This window comes from Microcebus murinus, chromosome 27, assembly GCF_040939455.1.
Source record: "Microcebus murinus isolate Inina chromosome 27, M.murinus_Inina_mat1.0, whole genome shotgun sequence".
Taxonomy (NCBI): Eukaryota; Metazoa; Chordata; class Mammalia; order Primates; family Cheirogaleidae; genus Microcebus; species Microcebus murinus.
Window position 1 is genome coordinate 18,444,316 of NC_134130.1, and position 18,388 is coordinate 18,462,703.

An 18,388-nucleotide genomic window follows, 5' to 3' on the forward strand; every position below is an offset into this window, starting at 1 on the left:
ATTAATAAAATGTGGTATATGTATACCATGGAGTACTATTCAGCTCTAAGAAACAACGGTGATATAGCACATCTTATATTTTCCTGGTTAGAGCTGGAACCCATACTACTAAGTGAAGTATCCCAAGAATGGAAAAACAAGCACCAGATATATTCTCCAGCAAAGTGGTATTAACTGAGTAGCACCTAAGTGGACACATAGGTACTACAGTAATAGGGTATTGGGCAGGTGGGAGAGGGGAGGGGGACGTGTGTATATATACATAAGGAGTGAGATGTGCACCATCTGGGGGATGGTCATGCTGGAAACTCAGACTAGTGGGGGGGAGGGCATTTATTGAAACCTTAAAATCTGTTCCCCCATAATATGCTGAAGTAAAAAAAAAAAATTAGTGCTTTGCTTATAAAAAAAAAATTTCATCAACCAGTTCAGATAATTTATTTTATAAAATTTAAACACTGTATGAAAAACTAGGTAGAAAACTAGGGAAAGTGGGTGGTATTTGGGGCAGTAATTAATGTCCAGTGAGACTGTCCTACAGGTGTGCAGAAGTTATCAGGCTGCAGATAACAGAAAATGTGATTAACGGTGGCTTGAGCGGGGTTTGCCCCGGCTTTCCCTGCCTGCACAGAGTGAGAAGCATGAAAACAGGCTGTCCTTACTGCCATTGCTCACAGTGCTGTCAAAGATACAGGTTCTTTCTAGCTTTCTCTTTTTCTGCCTTCCTGCACGTGCTGCCTTCTCCTCTTTCACAAGAGACCCCTCAGGTTTTAATATGGCTACCAAGAAACCAGGTATCACATGCATCCAGGAAGAAGAGGGAAGAGGGAAGGAAAGATTCCAAACACATCTGTTCCTTTTATCAGGAAATATTATTCCTAGTTGTAAAGGGGGGTGGAAAAATGTCCACTTGGTCAAGGGAAAGAACATTGCAATTATTGCCTTGGAGTGATGGTTAATTACCTCCAAGAGTGAATACATCGCTGACCCATAAAGAGACGTCTGATAGCAGAAACACGGCAGATTAGTCATTGGTAGGAAGTTTATAGCCTTCCACAGAGAAGGAGAAAAATTGAGTTGGTAGCAAAGTCTTCAAGGCTGTTTTGGTAGGTTTAGGAATTTAGGCATCCTTAGCAAATAGGTAGCATTTCATATGAGTCTCCAGTTAATGCATTGGGCATGTCATTGCCTTAAACCATAGAATATTCCTAGGGTTTTAGACTGCATTGTGCTTATGAAAATTTTTATGGTATTCTAGTTTTATGTCCTAGAAAAAAATGTTTGCCAGATAGGCATTACAGAGGCAGACTTTTGCAACCTATTTAGCAACATAACCAGAAATAGTGGACCTATTTATCCACCAAAGGCAAATACATCCTAGACCAAGCATCCTATATGTCTTCAAAATGTCAACAAAATTTGAGGTAGGAAGATTCTCTACAATCTGGTGGTGTTGAGTCCCTCCAGCCCATGCCCTTAAAGGATTTGTGAGCTCTCAGCAAACATATACAGACTTGGTGCTTCATGTGTAGATATGACATGAAAACAGCAAAGAGGTGCTTTTGGAATGCCATCTGATCTCCTAAACACAGAATTTGACTGTCTGTCCCACTGTGTCATGCTTAAAGTGTTCATTTAATCAACTCTCTCTTAAAATGTATTTAACTTATCATTAAAATACCAATGATATTTGGCCCAATATGGCAGATACTAGGAGGTCTGAAATATAATTTATAATATTTTGAAAAAGAAAAATAGTTCTTTTAAGGAAAGTGCTACAAAGAAAGTCTCTTTGAGAGTTTGACCATCTATTTTCCTACTTAATGAACATTTATGTGGATGGGCAGATATCACCGATTTGGTGGTGAAGTTGCTTCTATCTTTTTTGGTGCTATTAATAATTTTTAGTGATTATGTAAATTGGTTAAAGCTTTGATTATTTGGAGGCTTGTTTCCTTGTTGTTGATTTTAATGACTTTGTGATACATTCTAGATCTTTGTAAGAAATAGGACCACCACTGGCATCAGTTTGTAAAACCTATAGTCCATGGTGGTTTCCTTATTTACAAACAAAAGGATGTAGGGGTATGTACAGAAGGATTCAGAGGCACTCTCAGGAAAGAAGCGGGGATCATTATGCCTTGACTCGTTTCTGGTATGTCCTGCTCCTTTCCTGTGGGAAAGTATGAAAATGTGGTGATTCGTTAAGACACGTTAAGCAGGGAGTAGTGTCCCTCTGGCCACTTCACATCTAGAAGCAAAATTGCCTAACTGCTGCTAAGGCAGATTTAATCAACAGGAACCAAGGCTTGAGGCAATGACAGATAAATAGAGGTACAAGTACTAAAGATATTGTTATTAAAAACATCTGGTGGTTTTTTAACTAACCTTAGAGCCTGAAATATAAGCATTTTGTCAGGAATCCTAGTGTTGTTCTGCTACACACACTAGAAATTAAGAACTTTTATAGTTAGGGGTTAGTTAGGGCAGCATAGGTCCAGAACGTACATTTTTGGACCAGTCACACAGGATCATCTACCTGTAACAATTGTGGCTCTAGATGAATTCTGTTGGTTATCTCAAAATCTCTGCACAAGTTCATCCGTAATAACCTTATTTCTTACACTGATATTTTTCTCTAGTATTATGTGTTTTTTTAACCTTTTGTTTCTGTGGTATGCTGATCACTCACTTCAATTTTCTGTGGATTGCTTAAAATTGTAAACAAAGGTGTGTCTTTATGACTAAGGGTGGCTGCAGCCAGTGGTTAGGTCCAAAAGAGAATCAAAATCGCAGGGGATGCCGTTACGTGCCGTGGGGCAGGACCAAGTAGAAGGTTCCTTCCTCCCTCCACCCTTCCTTTCTTCCTAGATAGCTCGCATCTTCTCTTTGTGTAGGCATTTTTGGGAACTGTTTATGCCCCTGAAATCACACAATATTTGACAAAAGAAAAAATAAAAGATAGGGAGATTCATAGCTGTACAGTTATTAATAGAACTTCCCACTTTTGACTCAATGCACTTTCCAATACCAGGTGCTAGGTGGCAAAATAAAACAACACAACATTGTTTTACTGATATGTGTAGTTTCAGAAAGTGTTCAATTGAATCACAGAACGTAATCTAGGTAATTAAGAATATTTTGTCTATGAAAGAACAACATTGACACGTGTTCTTTATCCTGTAACTGGCTTAATGGGTCTACCCAAAGAATAGCTCTGTGATGATACTTCTGCTAAAAAGCTACCATGCTATTTATAGCTGCACCAATTAAGCTACTTCTGTTTTGAAGAGCACTGGATTCTTTATGAAGGGTGTCGATCCATTAGAATTACATAATAAACATAATAAATAATTGTAAATCACTTTCACATTCGAATAGGCCCATGTTCTCAAAGCCCTTCCAAAGAGCCAGGCTCACTGTGGTGGGAGAGCAGGCGGCAGAGCCTGCTCGGGACTGCTGTGCTACAGAGAAGCTTTGCTCTCTGGGCTCCAGGCCTCCTTTGCAGCTAAAAAAAAAAAAAAAAGAAAGAAAGAAAGAAAGAAAAAGAAGCACTTTGCTTACAGATGGAAGAGTCTTGGATTAGGATTTCATAATGCTGATGAATCTTCTACCTGGAATAATGAATGTGAACTGTACATTCAGGGTAAAAATAACATCAGTTCTGAGATTCTCTAAATTGCTTCACATGACATGTTCTAACTTATACTTTAAGCTTGTCTGCTTGCAAATATCTCTTAAATAGCAAAGCTATATATAAATGAGCCCATTTATTTTGGATGACTGGTTATAGCAGTAATGCATGCCATTTCCATCATCTTATAGGTCTAATTTAGCTGGACTGAAACGATGTCATTTTTTTTAATGATGGGATTAACTCTGACAGTTGTTGAGGTGTAGGCATTCTGCAGCTTCCAGAGTCCTTAGAACTCTCTCCTATTTTGTGTGTAGGGGAGTTGAGACTTGGATTCACAGGAAAATAAACACCAGATCTAGTTTGCTCTAGATTATTATCTGTTAGCTGATGTGCTTGAAGATCTGGTTGAAAGGGTTGAGGACTCTGCATGCAGAGGTTGCTTTGGCTGCCACAGGCAGCTTCTTGTTCTGTTGGGCTTGCTAAATCTCCTTACAGAAAACAGCCATGTCCTGTTTATCAGGTTTTAAAAAACTTATTTTTGTCGGTGCTATATAAAATGCACAGCTATTATTTTCCTGTGTGTGAACATGCCTTTTTTCTTCAGCATAGCAAACAAGGCAGCCTCCCTTCGAATGTAATCCAACCCCTTAAAGGCAAATATTCTGTTCATCTTTTATGTGGGTAATTACAGATATTCCTGCTATAATTTATAAAATTATAGGAAGTTTAATTTTTCTTGGTTGTGAGTTTTGAGCATAGAAAGTTGCCTGACTAGTTCCAAGGCTTTGCTCTCAAATCTGTTGCAATATAATATAATTTTTAAACTTTAAGGCTCTATTCTTTCCACTACCATGATGGCAGTGGAAGAGTTTAAACTTGAAAAAGGAATGAGGGTCCTTCAGGTAATTCTGACTTTTTTTAATTTCAAAGTATTACAGGGGTACAAATATTATTGGTTACATGGATCACTTTTATAATGCTTAGTCATGATTACAAGGCAATTCTGATTTTAGTTTAGCTGAAGCATTTTGTTTTGTTGTTGTTTGTACAGCACACACACACTGGAGTTCAGTGACTAGCAGTTCCCATAGGTCTTAAAATATTCATTGTGCGAATCAGGGTTAGGCTATTTATCCCTACTACCCCTGTGTGCTAGCTTATAAACAAAAGGTTTTACCCAAACACAATTAAAATATAAATAAAGAAGTGGTATGTTTTAATCATGCTTTGCTTCAGTAATAAATTTTTCTTTAATGTTAGTAACATTGTGTTTTCCATCCTTGAATAATTCACACTTTTTGTTGCCAGCATGTCTTCTCCATAAAAGAGGTTAAGATAAATCATGATATGGTTTTAGGAAAGTCAACGTAAAATTAAACGTGCTATTTGAAACAGAGTCTAAGTGCACACTCTGTGTATATTTAAATTTCTCATGTGAGGAGTAATAAGTCTTTGGCAGTAAGTTTTTTGAATGTAGTAAAATATGGCTTTTCCTAGGGAGCAGAAGTAAAGAAATTCAAACCTCGTACAGGTTTTACCTGGATTCTGGCATGATCAACTGAGATAAGGTGATATAGAATAAAGTTGACAAGAATAGTTTTTTTCGAAGAAGAAGAGGAAGAGGAAGAGGAGGAGGAGGAGGAGGGAGAGGAGGAGGAAGAAGAGGAAGAGGAGGAGGAAGAAGAGGAGGAGGAGGAGGAAGAAGAAGAAGAGGAGGAAGAATAAGAAGATCTTTTGGGCACAAATATAAACGAGACGTATTATTTCCAGATTGACCCAAGGAAAGAGGTTATTATTACTATTGATTTTTAAAATAAATCTAAAATACTTTAAACAGGACCAGTCATTTAATAAACAGAAATAACATTTACAGCCTCACTACCTACATCTTCCCTGTGGCAGGTGGCGGGATGTGTAGCATCATCAGGGCCAGGGACATCACACAGCCTTTGTTTTGAGGGCTTTCTGCCTTTCTTTCCCCCAGGTGCCCTTGTAGCTTCTCTCTTCTAGCATATTGAAGTAAAATATTCCATACCAATGTGTTTCCTTTCTCATCTATTATTACCAAAGTAACTTATATATAAGTTAATATATAATTAACATAATTTGTTATATTAATTAAGATAATGGTAATTTTTAAAACAGTAATGCATTCCCAGTATAGAAAACTTATAAAGACACAAAGAAGTGATAACTGTGGAGATAGCTCTATATCTTTTATTGCTACAAATTAAGAGGACCAGGTGCCCATACGCTGATCCCTGTCTCTGCCTTGGTGTTCTGCCTGTCCTGTGGTCCGTTAGACATCCAGACCCGAGCTCTGCTGTCCAACCTGCCTGCAGTTGTTCTTGCTGCCATCACTCCCTTACGTACTATGTGGCTCTAAAACCCGACCATCTCCCTCCTGAACATCACCACGCTTGGACGTTGCAGGAGTGTCTTGCTTTTTGCTGCCCTCACACGTGGCATGAGCCCGTGAAGTATTTAATGTCCAGGTTGCCCCTCATGGAGTCCAAGGTTTACAACTGTTAGTGCCTAACTCCTTTGGCCCCCAGTACCAATTTTCTTTGAAAAAAGTCCTGCCCCTGAAAGTCCTGGGATCAGATTGGTTTGCTGTCTGCCCAGCATGGCTTGAAACCATGTCTGTCTTTCCAGTCCTGGGAAGTCCACTTCACGGTGAGAGGTCTTTTCTTGTTAGCCCTCAAAGTATACCTGACTTTCTCAGGTGGCTCAGCCTCCATGGGTAGCTCTCTGGTATTATTTGCTTTATAAGTGAAAAGTAAAATATAGATGGAAGCATTAGTGTGCCATCTTCTCTTTAAGCAAATAAAAATTGCCCAATATCATCCCTCCCCTAAAGGAATAACGACCGCTACTTAAATGCAATTATTTCCTTTTAGTCTGTTTTCTATGCACATTTGTAAATATGTATGTCCTACAGACTGAATGTGTATGTCCATCCAAAATTCACATGTTGAAACCCCAATCCCCAGTGTGGTAGTGTTTGGAGATGAGCAGGCCTTTGGGAGGTAATTAGGTCATGAAGGTGGAGCCCTCTAGAGTGGGATTAGTGCCCTTGTAAGAAGTGACAGGAGAAACAGGGGTGGAGGCTCACGCCTGTGATCTTCAGCAGAAGGGTTGCCTGAGGCTGGACATTTGAGGTTGCAGTGAGCTGTGACGACGACACTGCGCCCTAGCTGGGGTGATGGAGGGAGACCCCATCTCAAAAAAAAAAGTGAAAGGAGATCATTTTCTCTCTCTCTCTCTGCTCTCCACCATGTGAGGACACAGCAAGAAGACTACACCACGGAGAGAGATCCTGCATCAGAATCTGACATGTGGCACACCGATCTGGGACTTGCAACCACACAGTCTAACGTGTTTTTGTTACAGCAGCTCAGACTAAGACAATATAGCTTTACAACTGGGTATTTTTATGCAAGTGCCCTGAGTTAGGGCATCCAAGACAGAGGCAATCAAATGACCCTCCCTGGCATGCCTTTGGTGGACAGAACTTAGATTCTGTCAGGGGACAGCTGGGCAGCCTATTGACATAGATGTCCCACAGAAACAGAAGGATCTCTTAGGAAGAAACTGAGGCCTTAAGACACTTTTATTTTTTATTTTACTTTATTTTATTATTTTTTTATTTCGGCATATTATGGGGGTACAGATTTTAAGGTTTCAATAAATGCCCATTTCCCCCCCTCCCCCCACAAGTCTGAGTCTCCATCATGACCATCCCCCAGATGGTGCACATCTCACTCATTATGTATGTATACACCCGCCCCCCGCCCCCCTCCCACCTGCCCAATATCCTATTACTGTAGTACCTATGTGACCACTTAGGTGCTGTTCAGTTAATACCAATTTGCTGGTGAGTATATGTGGTGCTTGTTTTTCCATTCTTGGGAAACTTCACTTAATAGTATGGGTTCCAGCTCTAACCACTTTTATTTTTTAGTTTAATAGTTATTAAAAACTTGCAGGATGGATGTCAGTAATGTTGACCAAGTTCAGATGTAAAAAAAAGCCTACAGAAATGCCCCTGTGAGAAAGAATACATTAGAAGGGTGTGAGTATGTGAAATTAACAGATAAAAAAATGCATCAAGGCAAGTTTGGTTCTGGTTTTATGAAGAGCTTCACTTGGAACCTCTCTAAACCCTATCATTTTGGTAACCAGTTTGCCTCATAGAAGTGGGCATATGAGTGAATCCAGAAAGTTGCAGCTTTGGGAGTTCAAGCCAGATTTGACAGAAGTTATCTTACCTCAGCATTAAGAGCTCCTTTGCCTGGGCCAAAGTCTGTGCTGGAAGGTCTGGCAAAGTCCAGAGTGTGCGCTTCAGCTCGAGTCCAGCGCTGAGGGTTACCTTGGCTCTCATGGTAGCCACGGCGGTGAGCGCAGGCACAAGGGACAGCCAGATGCGACCCATTCGGCAGGCACCTTCTGGGGATCCGACACGGGCACCCAGCCTCCAACATCGAACACAAAATGGCAACATGGAAGGAGGTTCTGGAACAACCAGTATTGAGAGCAGTCATTATGGAGACCAAGAGAGAACATTTAGCTTTGGATGCATTGGCAAGACGAGAGCAATCCATAGCGATACTTTGTGCAGAATAAGCATTGGGGGAATAATCGGAGATACTGGGGCAAAGAATTCAAAAATAGACTGGGAGACTTGGAGTTGGACTTTGAATTTTACTGCAGAGTGGCATTGTTTGTATCTCAACACCAGGTACATATTGATACTCATTGGTCATATGCAAAATTTTATCTTGTGGGTATCTCCCTAAATTACTAAAGGATTTTCAGAATCATGAGTTTGGATAACTCTGCAATAGATACATTTGCATATTGAGGTGCTCGATATGAAACAAATGAGAAAAATCAGACACATTACAGAATCTAGTCTCAAAGGGTTTCTTCAGTGTGCACAGAAGACAGAACACCGCCTCCAGCCAGAGACCTACGCTCACATAGGACTCTCTTCTTTCTGGCTGAGTGATTACGTTCAAATTATTTAAACTTTCTGAGCCTCGATTTCTTCATCTGCAAAACAATGATAATCATATCTGCCTTATAGGATGCCTGTGAGGATTAAATAAGATAATGAACATTTGAAAAATCTAAGTAACAATAGGCAACCAATGCGAGGTAGCTATTGGAATGTTTTCTATGCTGGCAAATTATTTCTCCAAATTCTCATTTCAGCAGGGTTTAAATTATACCACTAATGAGGCAGTTAAATAAGGCACATATTTTTTGATGATGATTTTTAAGAGTTCTTCCTGTTTTTTTTTTCTTTTTCTTTTTAATGCCTAAAGGAAAAGAAGAACTGAAAATAAACTCCTCGTTTGATACCACCTTTCTCCAAATATCATTGCACAATTGTTAGTTGGCAACATTGCATTGGTTTAAAAAATACTATAGAAAGTGCAACATGTCAAAGCAAATATCTCAGTGAATAAATTGCTTCTACAACACTCAGAATTCCATGTAGGTAACACCACAATGAAATATTTTATAATGTTAAATAATACTTATTTCAATACTTTTGCCTTTTAAAAATTTAAGTCTACACACATAGTATTTCTTTTAAGCTAGGTTTCCAAATGGAAAGGAGAGAAAGTAATTAAAAAAATTATTTGGCTCAAGCCTGTAATCCTAGCACTCTGGGCGGGGGGCAAGGCAGTGGATCGCTCAAGGTCAGGAGTCCAAAACATCCTGAGCAAGAGCGAGACCCCATCTCTACTAAAAAAAGTAGAAAGAAATTAATTGGCCAACTAAAATATGTAGAAAAAATTAGCCAGGCATGGTGGCGCATGCCTGTAGTCCCAGCTACTCGGGAGGCTGAGGCAAGAGGATTGCTGAGCCCAGGAGTATGAGGTTGCTGTGAGCTAGGTCGATGCCACAGCACTCTAGCCCGGGTAACAGAGTGAGACTCTGTCTCAAAAAAGAAATTATTTAGAAAACAAACCTCTAAGGAAAAAGACATTCATGATTCTCAGGACAAAGGTGGCCCTTGGCTTGGCATCTGGGAGCTAGTCTACATCATGGAAAATGCTTGTCTCTTATCCAGAGTTTTTCATTTGTTTTCAAGTACACGTAAATTTAGTATTTGCAATAATGAACACTATGTATTTTTTATTGATTGAGATATATTAGTATTTGTTTCAAAATGTTACTTAATATATATTTTTCATTATATTGTTTCTCGACCTTTTGGCGAAGATCAAGTGTAATATTGTTCATTATAAAAGTAATAGATGTTCCTGGTAGAAAATTTGGAAAATTCAGATAAATAAAACAAAGGAAATAAAATCACACATAATCCCATCAGTCAGAGATAACCACTCTATGTATTTTTGTCTTTTCATAAAGCATTTATACCAATATATACCTATATTTAAAGCAAAAACACACAATTACATATTTATAATTTACATTACAAATGTGTTTTGAACATTTGACCATGTTGCTTAGTGCTTTTTCATTTCCATCATATGAATAAATGGCAGTTTTTTTAATCAATCTTCTATCACTAAACTTTTAGCTTTTTACTAATTTCTACCCATTGCAAATAATATTTTTACAAACATTTTTGTGACTTTTTGCAGACAACTGTGATTTTGTTTAGCATGAAATTGTGGGTCAGATGTGATATGCAAAGATCTTGAAGTGTCACAAATCGCCCTCCAAAACAAAGTTACAAAATGATATTCCTTTCTCTAGTCCTTCAGTGCATATTTCCTCAAATCCTCAACAGTGGTGATTGTTATTTCTTTTACTAAATTGACAATAAAATGCACATGATTTTACATTTGTCCTTGTTTAATTACTTGTGTGATTGATTATATTTTATTGTATTTACTTATCTATTACTAATTTGTCAAGGTACCCCACATGAATGTACAAGTGTTACAGTGTTAAAGTTTAGCATTAAATTTGGAGAAAGTGTATGCCACTTGCATTCCCTACTTATAAGTCAAAACTTTACTTTTTACAGCCCCTCTTTGTTTTTTTGTTTGTTTTTTGTTTTTTCTATACAAAGAAGATGTCTTAATTACCAAAGCTATAGATCATGTTCTCTCAAATAATTTCAAGGCTCTCAATATTCAACAAATTATATTCCATGGCGTGAAAAATTTTCACTCATCATAACCTGATTTGCACTGACTTGCAACGCTCTTCCTTGGTGAATGCCTTCTGTAGCGAAGTACCTTTAGGTTGCTCCATATTTTTGAAATAGGTGCAACAGTTCTGGCATAATTTCTTAAGGTTAGTGGTCATAATTTTGATCCCATCTATTCCAGCAGGGCCAGTTGGATGAAGCAACCCTGGGCAGGAAGCAGTTTCACAAGGGCAGCTCTTTATTGTAGAACAAAATGGGTCTGTTGCCAGGAGTGAAGGGAGGGGGAGGGAGGGGGAGGGGGGCAGGGAGGGAGAGGGAGAGAGAGGGAGGGGAGAGAATAGCCCCTCTTTGTATAATAGCATCTCATGGAATTCCTTCAGTGAAGGAGTCATAGTTTATATTACAAGGAACTGAAAATTGACTTGATTTGGAAGTTCAAATAGTAGACCAAATCCATGGCTTGCACTATTTAGAAAAAGGTTTGCTGAAATTCAAAACTTCATAAATCTACATCACTTGGAATTATTCCTGTACCTTTCATCTATAGATCTGGCGAGACTAAAAAATAGTAAATGTAAATATTATTATTTATCATTGGAATCTTTGAATGGCGAACATAAAGGGCATCAAAGTCCTAGTTCAGCAACTTAGTCAATTCACAGAGGAAGAAGTTCAGGCTTAGTGCTGTGGAAAGCTTTTAGACTCTAGAGTTAGACATCTGTGTCCAAATCCTGGTTCTGCCACTTATCAAATGTATATACAAGGAAAATGGAGCTAATCTCTTTGGGCTTTGGTTTTGCCATTTTTCAAACATGTTAATGTTAACTGGTTCATTGGACCATTGTGAGATCAGTTCGTCTCCTGTCCTTTTAAAGACTTGCCCAGAATCACTTAACTAGTTAGTCAGACAGAGCAAACTAGAAGCCTTATCCCTTGATTTTTCCTCATGTGCTCCGTTCACTATATCATGATTCCTTTTCTAGCCAAGGATGTTGAGATATGTCCTATTAAGGCACATCATTGTAATTAAAAATAGACTGAAATGAAACAAGGGTGTATTAAATACTGTTGTTTGATCCAATCCACTATCAATGCTGGTGGACCAACTATAGACCACCAGGTGTATACTTGCAATGGAACAAGTTGGACTTACCACTAGATGATGAAGGAGACCACATACTGTGGGAAAAGTGGAGCATTTCAGTAAGAAGATGTTTGAAAGGATTATTATAGGATCTGGACTCAGGTGATTTGGGGTGAAGGTTTAAAGAAGTAGCTTTCCTCTTGAATGGATGCTATCAGGAACTGTGGGTAAATCTATCATTGCTTATTTTAAAAATCTCATCTGTAAGGTGGCAAATAAAGGGAGGCTAGAGCCAAAACTGAAGCGGTTACTCATATTAGCCAGGATTTGAAGATGTTTGGAATTTTTGTGGTTTGCACAATGTGCTTAGACAAGATTGTGGAATGGTGGTGTTTTTCTCACTTTCTCTTGGTCGCTCTTGTTGGTGATTTGGAAGCATGTTTATGCCCAACAGGATAAGACCAAGGCCTATTTGTAAACACTGGGCTCACTCTTCACAACATAAAGGCCTGGCTATAGGTGTCAGGCCAGTTTTTGGATGTCAAAAGCTGCTTTTGTTTTTCTCTCTGCATCTCCTTTCTCTCTGGCCTACCTTTCTACCAGGAACAACTTTCTACTTTGGAAGACAATTATGACCAAAAAAGACACACACAGAAGTTTCCTGGGAGCTTCCTAACATAACTTGTACTTTCATGCACTGTTACCACCTCTTCTCCCTGCACACCCTCTTTCTTCCTGTTAGAGGATGTAATTATCAAATTCTTTTTGAAATTATGAGGGCAAGTTCAAGAAGATCTCAGAGACTCTGGCACCACCGATCTGCTGAGCCAGCCCAGGACTGCTACTCTCAATCTGGGAGAAAAATACTTCCCAATTTTTTAAGCCCTCTAGTCATGTCTTCTGTTTGTTACCTGTAGCTGAAGGCATCCCCCAAACATTAGTATTCATATTCATAATTTACTAAACTAGACACTCTTCTGGCAGCCAGATTTTTATAATGGCTCAGAGCATGTTACATTTGGAAACGCAGCTTGGCAATTATCACTGCCGCCCTGCCCCCGCCCCACTTTTTTTTTTTAATTAGACTTAGGTGAATAAATTACTATTCTTTCTGCTTCATAAAGTTTGTCACTATTACTTCATTTAGATATAATTGCTTTCTTGGTTTCAGAATCCTGCATGAAAAACAAAGCTTTAGAAACCTTCCAGATTAAGTTCAACAGAAAGAAGTGTGGGCATATTTGTAGACTTGATTATTTAAAGGGAGGATACAGCTGTAAGCCGAATTGCTGGATAATTGTGACTTCACCATTGTGATTTGTTAAGCTTAACAATGTATTGGTTGGTTTTAATGATCATTGACTTAGAGATGAAAAGGACTCTGTCCTCCTAGGGGGATAATTCCCTAGTTATGCCGCACCACAGCAGTTAGAAGGTTAGACCCCATCATACAGAATCAATGCCCACTGGAAAACTGACTGTGTTAGAAGGTAAGGATGAGGACAATAGCTAATTACTTTTAATATTCAGTGTGCAGGGAAACTAAACCACAGGGCCAGTAGGAATCCAATGCCTGCTAGATGTTAGACAAGAGCTCTTAATAATAAAAGATAAGTGAAAAAGTTCAGGGAGACTTCATATATTGACAGCTGGGGTTTGTACATTGAAAATTATGAGCCTGTGGTCAGAATAAATTTTGTTCTGGCCAAAATATATTTTTCTCTATCCAGCAACTGGTAATAATTCTACAAGTGATTCTTTTTAATCTCCTTCTGCACCTTACACATAATAGGTACAAAATAATTGTTGTTCAAGAAATGCTTCGAAATATATTAAAATGGGGCTCTAAAGACTGGTTTAACTTCTGCAATAGCGATAATAATTTATAAACATATTCTGCATAAACAGTAAATTATTTAGCAAATCACAATTCATATATAACAGATATATTACTGTGTATAATATATTAATGTTCACTGTGGCTAACATAAAATATCCAGATATGGGGAAATTTAATAATTTATGGGGAAGATTCTTGTCCACTTAATTAAATAGGATGTGAATCTTGCGGGGAGTGTTGACTATGCTGTGAAAACGTGTCACTGTGTGAGACAGACCAGTGTCTCTCTTTCTCAAGAAAGACTTAATAGTAAATTATAACAAAATAGTTTCAAAATATACTTTTAGTATCCTACACTTGAAATGTCTATAAAACTGATTTTTCCTCCATTTCTTATAGGCATATGAAACAGTCCACCCAAAAAAGGTGATCCATATAAACCGAATCATTTTTGCAAAACTTTCTATCATCTAGCTTAATAGGCAACATTTAGATTCTCATTTTCTTCTTCACTTTGCTGTGATATGTTGAAGTAAATGAATAAAATCTGGCCCCACACAGATGTGTAGGTATTTCTTATTAGAAGACCAATATTCCTTCTTTTGAAGAGTGTTTTAATAGTCTTTTCAGATAATTGTGGATATTCTTTGATACTATATTGTAATTCAACAGGTGATCATTTTTTAAAAGCATTGCAATGTAGAATCTGAAACCATACCAATGAGCTATTCATACTCTATTACATGAAAATCCATTGGTTTCCTTACACATTAAATCGATCTTTTACCTATGCATGATTTTGTAACATCTTGCGTTAATTATTTGAAAAATATTTGTTTCACGGAGATATGCTGTTGGTACATTTCATTATATAATATTTGAAAGAATCACATTTGTTAAAATCATCACTGATCTCCTCAAAAAACTCTTTAAGTATTCAGAAGCTGTCAAGCTCATGGTAGTAGATACAAATTATCCAAAAATTCTAATACTCACTCGGAAGCTGGAATTTTATCATTGGCAACAAATACTGTCAGGTTGTTTTCCTTCATGTGACAGCCTCATTTCATTTATTTTCAAGAAAATGACTGCCAAATACCCAAGCATGAATAACCATATTTTGTGTATCACTTGTTCCTTCAAGTAAAAATGGTATCCATGAAAAAGAGATGAGTTTAGTTTGCTACTCAAACAATTTGCACATTGCTTTTTCTCAAGATATCCATTGTGCTTGAGTGGGCACCAGTGCTTCATGTATTCTTTCCTTTTCATCCCATAGAATATTTAAAAGATTTGTGTGAGATTTAACAGAATAAATGATTTTTACTGATTCATAAGGGCATTTGTAAGTGAAAATTTTTTTAAAAACTGTGAGATTATGGTGATGAAAATGACACAGTGTGCAATGATATAATACAGTGACACATGATATAATTTGGTAATTTTTCCTGGATTTGTGCTAAAGTACCAACAGTTTTACTCACCATTGGTGCAAATGTCAACACAATGAAAAACGCAAATATCTCTTAGTATTATCATGAAAATAATTTTGACCTCATGAATCCACTAGAAGTGTCTTTGGGATTTCTAGGGTTTTATAGAACACTCTTTGAGAACTACTGCTCTCGGGGATGTGTTTTTAAAGAATCACAGTATTAGTGTGTGAGAGCTTTTTTTTTTTGGGGGGGGGCAAGGCCTTGCTCTGTTGCTCAGGCTAGAGTGCTTTGGTGTCAGCCTAGCTCACAGCAACCTCAGACTCCTAGGTTCAAGCAATCCTCTGCCTCAGCCTCCTGGGTTGCTGGGACAACAGACACGTTCCACCACACCTGGCTAATTTTTTAAAAAATTTTTTGCAGAGATGAGATCTCACTATGTTACCCTGGCTCGTGTGAATTCCTGGCCTCAAGCTGTTGCAGAGGGTATCCCAATGAAGGGAGCAAAACCTCTGAACTCACCAAGTGGGTTCTTGGCTTCACACTGGAAAGAATTCGCAAGCCAGCTAAATATCCCCAGCAGTTTATTGAGAGATAGACAGACAACAGATCCTACTCCACAGACATTGCCCCAAGAAGGGGCAATGGTAACATTTTTAAATGTTCAAAAACCTCGTCAGGAAATAGTCTTAGTGACCAGCATTGCCTTGAGATCAGGCCACACAGTGATCATAAACTGCTTTCACAGAAAGGTGAGCACAGTTTGTAAGGCACCCGGCTTGGTGACTCATCTATCCTTGAGCGGTCCCCGCCGGACACCTGCCCACCACCTCCTTGCGCAGAGGCCCGGTCTGGCATTGGCAGTGGCTGCACTCAGGTACTCCTGGCCTTCCTGTTCTGCCTTGTTCCTGTGTTGAAGTGACCTTCACGCCTCGGCTTCTCGACGTGCCAGGATGCTAGGTGTGCTCCGCTGCGCCCTGCCGGGGATGCACTAGTTCTTACTGGCTTCCTTTGCTAAGGTGTTTCAAGGAAGATGTGAGCTCGGAAAGAATCGGCCAGTTTTCAAGCCAGATAGAAAATGACAGAATCATCCAAACACTTGTAGTAAAAAACAGTGGAAATTCAACTGCTTCCAGATCCCCAGTGGGGCCATGAAGTCCCAGGAAGACTTTTTAGTTGAACAATGTGACTTGGTTTTATGGCAAAGATCAGATTAAGGGAGGGTGAAGAGAGGGAAAGAGAAAGACCTGAGAATTATACAGGCACTCTGACACAACAGAAGCCAACCAAGGTTTTGAAGAACTTGTGTTGTTAAGAAATCCAAAATACCAGATTAAAACACCTTTTTTTTTTTTTTAAGACAGAGTCTTGCTTTGTTGCCCAGGCTAGAGTGCCGTGGCGTCAGCCTAGCTCACAGCAACCTCACACTCCTGGGCTCAAGCAATCCTCCTGCCTCAGCCTCCCGAGTGGCTGGGACTACAAGCATGTACCACCATGCTCAGCTAATTTTTTCTATATATATTTTTAGTTGGCCAATTAATTTCTTTCTATTTATAGTAGAGATGGTGTCTCGCTCTTGCTCAGACTGGTTTCGAACTCCTGACCTCGAGCTATCCGCCCGCCTTGGCCTCCCAGAGAGCTAGGATTACAGGCATGAGCCACCGCGCCTAGCCTGAAACACCTTTGATTGAGCTACAAAATCACTTTTTGGCTTTCAAACTTTTGGTTATACTCATTTCAGCTGTGGCCAAAGGGAATATTTGAACAATAAGAACTCCCAAAGGGAAGGGCCTAGCCCGAGGAGGAAAAAGAGGAAGGAATTACTTGCAGGAGTGGAGTTAAAGTTTACTCAAATCAGTCACCGTCTCTCCAGGGTAGGGGACTTCAGAAGGCCTGAACATAGGATTTCTGAATTGCTGCTGGCTAGTGAACACTGCGTGTCTCAGGACTCTCTTTTTGGAATGAGAGTTTTAATTGCAGTTACCCCTGTCTCTGCTCCACTGCTGTACACAGACCAAGCCCATAGCCAAACTCCACCCCCTCTTCTCACCTGCTTGCCTGATACGAGGTCTGGTGGGGCTTCCCAGCCACTCGGAGGTGGTGTGGTCACTAGATGGAAGAAGCCTGACTACCCCTGAATGAAGCAGATCCTGTCTGACAACCTGCGCTGGATGATGACGTGAGCAGGGAGTAAATCTTTATCATGCGGAACTGCTGAGACTTCTGTTGCAACACGCGTCGTAGATGTTCGTTATCACAACACTTAGACAACTCTGAATAGTACAGAGGCTATTCCATTGATCTACACATGAGGAATTCAACTAAGGCAATTGCAGAGGTAAGAAGAAATACATATTTTAGAGGTAGACTCAATAGCCTATCACAGGCTGGGGGGTGTGAGAGCAGAGTGAGGGAGAACAAGGAGCCTGGGATGTGTTCTAGGTTTTTAACTTGGGTTGAAGTGGGTGGAGTTTTGGTGGCACCAAGAACAACTCAGAACAGCCTGGTGATGTCCAATAGACAGGAGCAACATGCAGGCTGAGAGCTGGGGACAGAGGTGTGAGAAGGAGGCATATGTAGGGTAATCATTGCTCACAGGTGATGGGTAAAGCCATGGGGAAGGAGGAGAGCTGGATGTGATTTGTTGGAGAGAGAGTTCCAAGGGAAAAGAGCTCAGAGGTCATTTAGTTAACAGCAGAGAGAGTAGAGTCTGCAAAAAAAGTGACAATGAACATCCAGAAAGGAATAAAAATGGCAGAAAAGTGTAGATCACAGAAACGAAATGAGAAAACATTTGAAGAATTGTGAAACAGTAAAGAACCAAATATTGCAAAGGGCCCAAATAGGGTAAGAGCTAAATATTTATGAGATTTTAAAATGAAGAGAATATGGGTGACCTTCATGAAGATCATTCCAATGGAACATTGATGTCAAATTCAGATCACTGTGTAATGAGTGTCTTTTAATTTTATAGATGAAAAAAGCAGACTGAGAAGTATTAACTCTTGATCATGGTCAACAGCAAATCTTGGAGTTTGGCTTTGAATTCTTGCCTATCCAATACCACAACCCATGCCCTCTGCTCTGTGAAACTTAGTCTGAAAAGCTTGTTAACTAAGGGTCAATTCAGATATTTTATTTTGATTATAATGTTGCTAAAGCAGGGTAAAATAGAAGCCTCATTGAAATTATAGGATGAATATTTATTTTCAGAGAGCAAAGTATAGAGAGGTGACTAATATTCTATCAAATTTTC